The 8,918-nt window shown below is 41.6% G+C and overlaps 1 protein-coding gene across 25 annotated transcripts in view; it reads left to right on the top strand.

Moving 5' to 3' along the window:
• Window positions 1-1,569: 1,569 nt before the first annotated feature.
• RESF1 (retroelement silencing factor 1) overlaps window positions 1,570-8,918 on the top strand; it is a 31,529-nt gene continuing 24,180 nt past the window's right edge. For 13 of the 25 annotated variants that reach the window (XM_060413233.1, XM_042247286.2, XM_060413228.1 and 10 more), the window contains exons 1-2: window positions 1,570-1,608; window positions 2,865-2,954. The gene's annotated coding sequence lies outside the window, so the exon portion shown is untranslated. The remainder of the gene's footprint in view (window positions 1,609-2,864; window positions 2,955-8,918) is intronic. The other 12 variants (XM_060413234.1, XM_042247287.2, XM_060413229.1 and 9 more) reach the window with 1 other exon arrangement.

Here is an 8,918-nt window from a genome sequence, read left to right as displayed (position 1 = left end):
AACAAACCTGATACCGTACTGGATCTGTTCCTTTAGCTCTAACCTTTTGCTGGTGCTCAGTCATGCTGGTTCTGCAGCTTTGTCCAAAAGAATGTTGCCTGTAGCCTGAAATGTACATGATAGTCTTGTTCTCAAGGCTCTGCCTCCCAGGCTTGACCTTTAAATATGTGACAGTTTTCGTTTGCTGTTTGGTTACTGTTACCCTTTTATGACCCCATAGACCATAGCCCACCAGTCTCTCTGTCCATGGGATTTACCAGGCAAAAAATATTGGAGTGGGTTACCATTTCCTTCTCCAGTGGATCTTCCTGACCCAGGGATCAAATCTGGTTCTCCTGCATTGGCAGGCAGAGTCTTTACCACTAAGCCACCAGGAAAGCCCAATTTTCTTTTATGCAGAGATAAAAAATTACAGAACAGAGAATAACAATTGTCTTGTTTTATGTTTACAGGACCATCATAACCAGACCTATGTGGATAGCTGCAGGAGCAGAGGGTTATCACATCACCTTGGGGGTATGACCTGCACCAAGAAGGTCACACCTTCATACCTGCAACAGCCAACCACACTCCCTCCCCCTTTAGTATAAAAGAAGCCTGAATTCTAATTCAGGTTTAAGATGTTTCTTCGGGACACTGGTCTGCCATCTTTTCTGTCTGCTGGTTTTCTGAATAAAGTCACTATTCTTTGTTCCAACAACTGGCCCCTCGATTTATTGGCAAGTCATGCAGCAGGCAGTGTCAGTTTGCATTTGGTAACTAAACTGCAATTTGGGTCAAGCAAACTGTAGCAAAAGCCAGAGTCCAACAAACAAAGCAAAGTTACTTTATGGAGAAAATTGAGTTTGGGAGCAGTTCTTTTGAAGGAAATATCATTGGGGAAAAGTGAGGGTGACAGTTTCTCATTGGCTGAGTTGTGGGGTAGTCTATTTCTTTTAGGAGCCGCAATGTATGGGTTGGTCAAAAAGTTTGTTGGACAGCTTACATCTTTTCCTGTTGGGCCCTGTAATTGACAATTCTTTCTGTAATTTACTGAGAGTGGTACCGAACTGTATGACAGCTCCCCCTTCTGGCCTCTCAACTCTATTTTGGTGAGGTTTCCCTTTACTGTATTAATTTTCACAACTTTGATCTATAGAAACCTTCAGGCAAAAAGAGTCTATTTCCTTCGAGAAAGTTTCTCTGTTAAAGGATGTTCCCCTTTGTTAGAAATATACGTTTTCACCCCGGAGTTAGACTTACTGAATGGGTAATTTTGTAGGTGGTGCTTTTCAGTCCCTTTTTAACAACCTTCAAAAGATTCTGATGTAAGTTAAAGACAGCCACTGTTGGAGAAGTTTTCTTCTTCAGATACATGAGCTGGCTGTGCAAGCTTGGGAGAAACTGGAGGACCGGGCTCCCCGGACTCTACTTCATCCGAGCGGCACTAGGACCCCGGTACCGGATACCAGGTCTCGCTACTGCCGTTGCGCCGGGGCGGGGTTGGCTTTCCGGGAGTGGGCCTCCCCCTCGACCCGCCCCTGGAGGCGGACCCGAGTTGACTTAAACTCCGGGGCCGAGAGGCGCTGCGTTTTCCCCGCTCGCCCAGGTTGGGTTCAGCTCCGGTAGGTAAGTGGGGACCTGGTTCCCGCCGGCACTCGCACGTTTCCTCGGGTTCTCGGCGCGGCGGGGTGGGGCACCGGCAGCCCAAGTGCCCGCAGGCGAGGGCTGGGTGTGCGGCGGCGAGTGCTTTTGTTCTGTGGTGGGGACTCAGCGGCAGCTCCGGGGGCTCGGGTCTCGGGCCAGCGGTGAGGGCTGGCCCGTCGGGCTCGGCTTGGTGCCCGCCCACCGCGCGGGGAGGGCCGGGAACCGGGGCGGATGTCGACCCCTAATCGGAGGGCGGCGCCTCGCCGGGTGTTTTCTGCAGAACGCCTTTCCTCACCATAGAGGTCGCGGGTGGCGACTGCGAGGACGCATTTTGTTAAACTGCAAGGCGATTGGTTAGACTGATGGATGTGAGAGTGGCTTATGTTTTTAATGATTTCCTGTCGCTGGCTTGAAAAAAAAAATCTTTGTTTTGAATTATTTTTCCAGTATTCCCTTCCTCCCCACCCCCATTAGGCCGAACCTCCCAAAACAAAATTGCTCAGCTTGCGTCTCCAAGTGGCCCGCAAACAACGTTTGTGCTGGAGTTGCTTTCCGTTCCTCAGCAGTAGTTAGTCCCTCGAGGCATTTTTAAATGCACAAATGCGTACCGATTTTAGATGTTCTCGAGGGATACGAATTTCCTAAGCAGATGTCCTTTGGGAACAGCAAGTTTTCAGAGAATGGTTCAGTGAAAACAATTTATTTGTAATATTTTAATGCTTGCCTTCAAAATAAAAAGAGTAGGTGAAGGGGATGAGCTAGGGTGCATTTAAATAGACGGGTCGCGGAGCTTGTTCGGGGATTTTTCTGATTGATGCGTTAACTCTAAATCAGATGAGTTCTAATCGGTGTTAACATGAAAGAGTTAGCGTTTTATTTTTTCCTGTGCAGTTGGATTCTCATTTACTAATTCGATAAAGAATTGTTAAGTTGAAAGTGTTCAGAGTGATAGAAGGAGTGGATCAGGAGGCGTGCAGTTGAATTATAACTTAAAAAGTAAATGGTAATTTACAGCAGACCCAGTTCTGTTTGTTACTTTGTCTTCTTAAGAATTCAGTAAGCTTAGTTTGCTTTTGATCCAGCCTTAACACAGTTTGAGCGGCAATGTCATATCAAGTAAGCAAATTAGTATGTATCTTTATTATAAGTTTAATGTGAATTTTATATAAATAAAAATACAATTACAAATTTTATATTGAATTTATTGTCAATTATAAAATGTTTACTGCTGTCCCTAGGACCAAAGAAGTAAACACTGTGTGGAGTGGTACTGACAAGTTTGGAGGGAAATGGTAACATACAGTAATAAAGGAGTAATGTATTTAAAGGTAAGTGAGTCAGCTTTGAGTAGTCTACTCTAATTTATCTGTTATGGAACAGAATGATTAAGCTGAACCAGTATTGGTTCAGTATTAAACTACAATGGCTCAGACAGTAAAGAATCTACTTGCAATGCAGGAGACCTGGGTTCGATCCCTGGCTTGGAAAGATCCTCTGGAGAAGGGAATGGCTACCCACTCCAGTATTCTTGCCTGGAGAATTCTGTGGACAGAAGAGCCTGGCAGGCTACAGTACCTGGGGTCACAAATAGCTGGACAGCACTGAGCGGCTAAGACCACCACCAGCTTACAAAGGATTTGATGACAAAGTTTGAGGAGAAATAATACAGTTGACATAGCAAGGAATTCATATTATTCATCTTTACTAGAAAAGGAATAGATGATGGTCTAAATTACTGAGGAAGAGGTCTACTTAACATTATTCTCTACATGGTCTGTTTCTTATTTTATTATTCAAATTCATTTCTTGTGGCACATGGGATAAGGCAGCACAGAGCAGAATTCTGAGAGAACCAATCTCTAAAATAGGGACCTGTACAGCCAAAGTGATCATTTCTGGGGTGTCCATTCTGTAAACTCCCAAGTAGTATTAGGAAACTTGCTGTAATGATTTGAGACCATGGTCCCTGCAGTCACACTGCTGAGCATCAGATCTTGGCTCTTCCACTTACCATCTATGCAGCCTTGGGAGAATTATTAAACTTCTCTGTATCGGTTTCCTCATCGTTTGTAAAATAGAGATAACAATAGTATCAACCTCATGGTATTGTTACGGTAAGTTAATGAGTTTTGTAGATATAACACACTTGGAACAGCTCCTGGTAAATGGTAAGTACTTAATAAATTTTAGCTGTTGTCATGTTAGAGGAAATATATTTTATGGCCTGTCTTATAGGAGATGGTTCACTCATTTAAACTCTAAATCAGTTTATCAGCTTTGTGTTGATTAAACCCTTCCCTGTAGATCCTGTAAGTTCTATTTTTGTAAGGAAGTATCAGGCACAACTCTAGTTTTTACCTGCAGGCATGTTTGAAGTCAGTAATGCTTCTACAAAATTTTCCAGCCAGGGCAGATTTGTCCAAAAGCATTATGTTCCCTGTTCTGGATATACAGGACCCTTCTTCCCTGATAGCTCAGTTGGTAAAGAATCTGCTTGCAATGCAGGAGATCCTGGTTCAATTCCTTGGTCGGGAAGATCCACTGGAGAAGGGATAGGCTACCCACTCCAGTATTCTTGGGCTTCCCTTGTGGCTCAGCTGGTAAAGAATCCGCCTGCAATGTGGGAGACCTGGGTTTGATCCCTGGGTTGAGAAGATCCTCTGAAGAAGGGAAAGGCTACCCACTCCAGTACTCTGGCCTGGAGAATTCATTCCATGGACTGTATAGTCCATGGGGTTGCAAAGAGTTGGACAGGACCGAGTGACTTTCGCTTTCATTTTTGGAGAAGGAAATGGCAACCCACTCTAGTATTCTTGCCTGGAGAATTCCATGGTCAGAGGAGCCCAGCAGGCTACAGTCCATGGACTTGCAAGAATCGGACACCACTTAGCGACCAAACCACCACCACTTCCCATTTAGATTAGCAATGTTTTAGATGTGATAAAGTGCAAATGTTCAGTGCAAGTGATCCTACCTAATGTTTAAAAAGGATTTAGAAAGGTGAATTTCAGGAATTGCTTTTCATTTTAAATTAGTCATCTCTGCACCGCCACCCTTAGCCCCACAAAGGCATATTCTGTGTGAAACAGGCTCAGAAAACATTCAATTTGAGACTTTTATGTAGTTCCTCCATTGTGTATGACTCTGTGACCCATGCTCTGCAGCATCCAAGCTTCCTTTTCGTTCACTATCTCCTGAGTTTGCTCAAATTCATGTCCACTGAGTCCAGTGATGCCATCCCAACTATCTCATCCTTTCGTGCCCCCTTAACCAGACAGTTTACCAACCCAATCTATTGAAATGCAAATTAAAATGTACTTTGTAATAAACCTTGTAAAGAAGTATCTTATGGACCTTTGAAGAATTCTAAGTGCTTTGTTGTTGAGAGACAGCTCTGTGGTATGTCCATCCTTAATATCATAAGAGTGCTTATAAACTGAGGGGCAGTGTTAGAGGCTAGCCTGTTGTAAATGTCTCAAGTGAAACATATATGTAATGATTGCAGAGATTTTGTGACAATCACCAAGATTCTCTTGAGGTGTATTAAATTTCACTTGTAAATGAAAACTGTGTCCAGTACTTTGTCCACCTGATGTGAAGAACTGACTCATTGGAAAAGACGCTGATGCTGGGAAAATTGAAGGCAGGAGATGGTTGGATGGCATCACCAACTCGATGGACATGAGTTTGAGCAAGCTCTGGGAGTTGGTGATGGACAGGGAAGCCTGATGTGCTGCATTCCATGGGGTCTCCCAGAGTCAGACACAACTGAGCAACTGAACTGAAATCACTTGTAAATAAAATCTTGTGGTTAAAATCGCAGAGTATTATAAGGAATTATTGCATTTTCCAGTTAGGTTTTAAAAAACAAACAGTCATAAGCAAGTTTTTAGTTTTTAAGCTCCCAAAGAGAATTTATTGGGTCATATAACTTAAAGAGTTCCATGTGGCTTGACTTTCAGGTTTGACTGGATCCAACATTTGAATCTGAAAGTTTTAAAGACTTGAAACACTGTCTTTGAGATCTGCTCTCTGCTTTGGCATTGACTTCATTCTCAGGCACACATCCCTTCATTGGATAGCCCTAACATCTCCATGTATATGATCAGTCAGCTTCAACTTGTACAGAATATGCCTTTGGTCTGTGTGCTCTGCCAAAAGCCTGTACTTCATTGTGTCATGTGCCCATGTCTGTGCTAATAACTGGGAAAAAAATTTTTTAAGCTACAGTTTAGAGATATAATTCATATGTCATTCATGCAATTCAGTTTATCCATTTACCATGTACAGTGGTTTTGCATATACTCAATACAATGTAACTAATACCATAGTCACTTTTGGAACATTTTCTTGACCCCGGAAAGAATCTCTGTACTCATTAACGGACACTCTCCATTCTACCCATCTGCAGGCAACCATTTAATTAATCTAGTTTGTCTCTAGATTTGTGTATTCTGAACATTTCTTATAGATGAAGTCATAATATGTGGTCTCTTATGACCCTGAACACCTTGCATGAGGTTTTCAAGATGCGTTCATATTGAAGCATATGTCTTTCCTTCCTTTCTATTGCAAAGTAGTAATTCCATTGTATGAATATACCTCATTTTGTTTTCCTTTCATCAGTTCACACACATTTGGATCGTTTATGCTTTTTGGATTCTCTGAATGATGTTGCTGTGAGCATTCGTGTACAAGTGTTTGTATGGACATGCATTTTCAGTTCTCTTAGGTATATACCTGGGAGTGGAACTGATCTGTCTTATCATTTGGTGACTATATTTGGCCTTTTGAGAAATTGCCAGATTTTTTTGGCCATACCTTGTGGTATGCAGGATCAGGGATCAAACCTGTGCCCCCTGCAGTAGAAACACAAAGTCTTAATCACTGGATTGCCAGGAAAGTCCCTGCCAGACTATTTTTGATGAACCATGTACATTGTCAATAGCAACATATAGGAATTTTAGTTTGTCCACATGCTTACCACACTTGTCTTTTTGGTTACAACTATTATAGTGAGCATTAAGTGGTATCCTGTGATTTTATTGCTTTACCATGATAGTTGACAACCCACTCCAGTATTCTTGCCTGGAGAGTCCTGTGGACGGAGGAGCCTGGTGGGCTGCTGTCCATTGGGTCACACAGAGTCGGACATAGCTGAAGTGACTGCATGCATTGGAGAAGGAAATGGCAACCCACTCCAGTATTCTTGCCTGGGAGTTCCATGGACAGAGGAGCTACAATCCATAGACTACAGTCCGTGAGGGTTGCAAAGAGTTGGACACAACTGAGTGACTAACACTGTCACCATTTCTTTGTATATTCTGGATTCTGGTTTCTTGCTAGTGATCATGGTGAGGATTTGTTCTTGGTTTCTGTTCCATTGATTAGTGTCTATCCTAATTCAGTCCCGCATGGCTTTTTTTACTGTAGTTTTGTAGTTTAAGTTTAAAAATTGGGAGGTGTGAGTCCTTCAATATATTATACTCTTTTTCAAAATGAATTTTAGGATTGGGTTCTCAATTTCTGCAAAGAAGTCATGTGGAACTTCGGTAAGGGTTGTCCTGAATCAGTAGATCAATTTGAGAAGTATTGCCTGCCACTTTGAGAGTGTCTGAATGTGGCATACTTTTCCACTCATTCATTTAGGTCTTTAGTTTCCTTTGAAGTTATATAATTTATGTATAATAATTTCTGTAAATTTTCCACATTTGTTCAATTTATTCCAAAGTGTTTCATTCTTTTGCTGTTAACTGTAAATACATTTGATTTTTGTATATTGAGCTTGTACTAGGCAACCTAGTCAAAGTAGTTCTGTTAGTTTTTTTAGTGGATTCCTTATAATTTTCGATATACAAGATGATGCCATATGCAAGTAAAGGTAGTTTACTAGGTAGAGGGAAAACATTCAGGCTTTAAAGCTGTGGCTTTTTTTTTAGATGTCTTATTAAATTGATGAAGTTCCCCCTTTGTTCTAGTTGTAGTGTTTTTATGTGAAAGGATGTTGGATTTTAGGATGCATTTAATTTCAGTCATGTTAGATGCTTTTTATACCTCCATTTCAGATGGTCATGTGGTTTGTGTCCTTTATTGTATTGATGTGTTACAGGATATTGGCTCTACATTAAAAAAAGAAAAGTCAGTCTTGTATTTCTGGGATAAGTCCCATTTCATTATGGCATATCATTATTTTTATATGCTGTTATCTTTGTTTTGCTAGCATTTTGTTGAAGATTTTTCCATCTATATTCATAATAAATTGGTCTGTAGTTTTGCTGTTTGTTTTTTCCCCCTTTTCTGCTTTTGGTATCCTTAGTTTTCTTTTACATTAAGTCGCCATCCCTTGACCTTTTCTCATGACCCCCAACCATTTTACAGTGGACCAGATGTAGGGCTAAAGTTTAATGATCACCAGTTGTTTTTCTCTCAGGCATATGGAACAGAAGTTAATTACTACCCTTTCCTGGATCTAAGAGCTGATAATTTATCAGACCAAGGACACATTCCTCTGAGAGCCAGGAATTTGAGACAAAGGATATAGTTTTAGGTTAAGGAGTGGGATGATTGTTGAAACAGGCTGAGGTCTCAGAGTTCCTATACTAACTCCCTAATGATTTCTACCTTAGTATTTTACAGGATGATGGAAATCTCCAGTGGGTCACTGCTTCATTAGGTCCCTAAAGAGTCACTGCCATAAATCCTATCAGGTTTTACTGTTTCCTTCTATACAATCATGTTATTTGACAAAGTGCTGTGGCTCAGGTGCATGGGACTGTTCACTTTATATCACATTCTTTCTCATGCAGCAGAATTTGAATGGCTCCCCCATGCTTGCTGGAGAAGGAAGACAGTACTGATCAGGGGATTGGGGGTGCATAGAAGTCATTGATTTACCCTAGACTGTTACCACTATCTTCAACATAGCTGCAGGCCAAATGAAAATCTTAATTATAAGGACACTTGGAAACTCAGCAGCTGCTGATTCGGGGAGTGGATGTCCTTGGAGCTGTGTCCTTGGAGCTGTGTCCTTGGGCAAAGCCCTGAAAACCTCATCCTATTAGTCATGATTTCTCATGGTTTTCTGATTAAGGGGAAGCAGAACTCTCTTGTATAAATTTTCTAGAATGTAGTTTTGGCTCTGAATTTAACTGTTTGCTGGATCTGTCATCCTTTACTTGACCCTGCTGAAGATAAGGTAGATTATGTCCTGTATGTCTCTTCTGGTACTTGGGGGTCTCTTTGCATCGTTAATGTCAACCTCTGGTTTTATAAAATCTGGATCTTAACCCCAT

This window comes from Ovis aries, chromosome 3 (assembly GCF_016772045.2).
Source record: "Ovis aries strain OAR_USU_Benz2616 breed Rambouillet chromosome 3, ARS-UI_Ramb_v3.0, whole genome shotgun sequence".
NCBI lineage: Eukaryota > Metazoa > Chordata > Mammalia > Artiodactyla > Bovidae > Ovis > Ovis aries.
The sequence above is the reverse complement of the archived record's forward strand: the minus strand, read 5'-3'. Positions and strand labels throughout refer to the sequence as shown.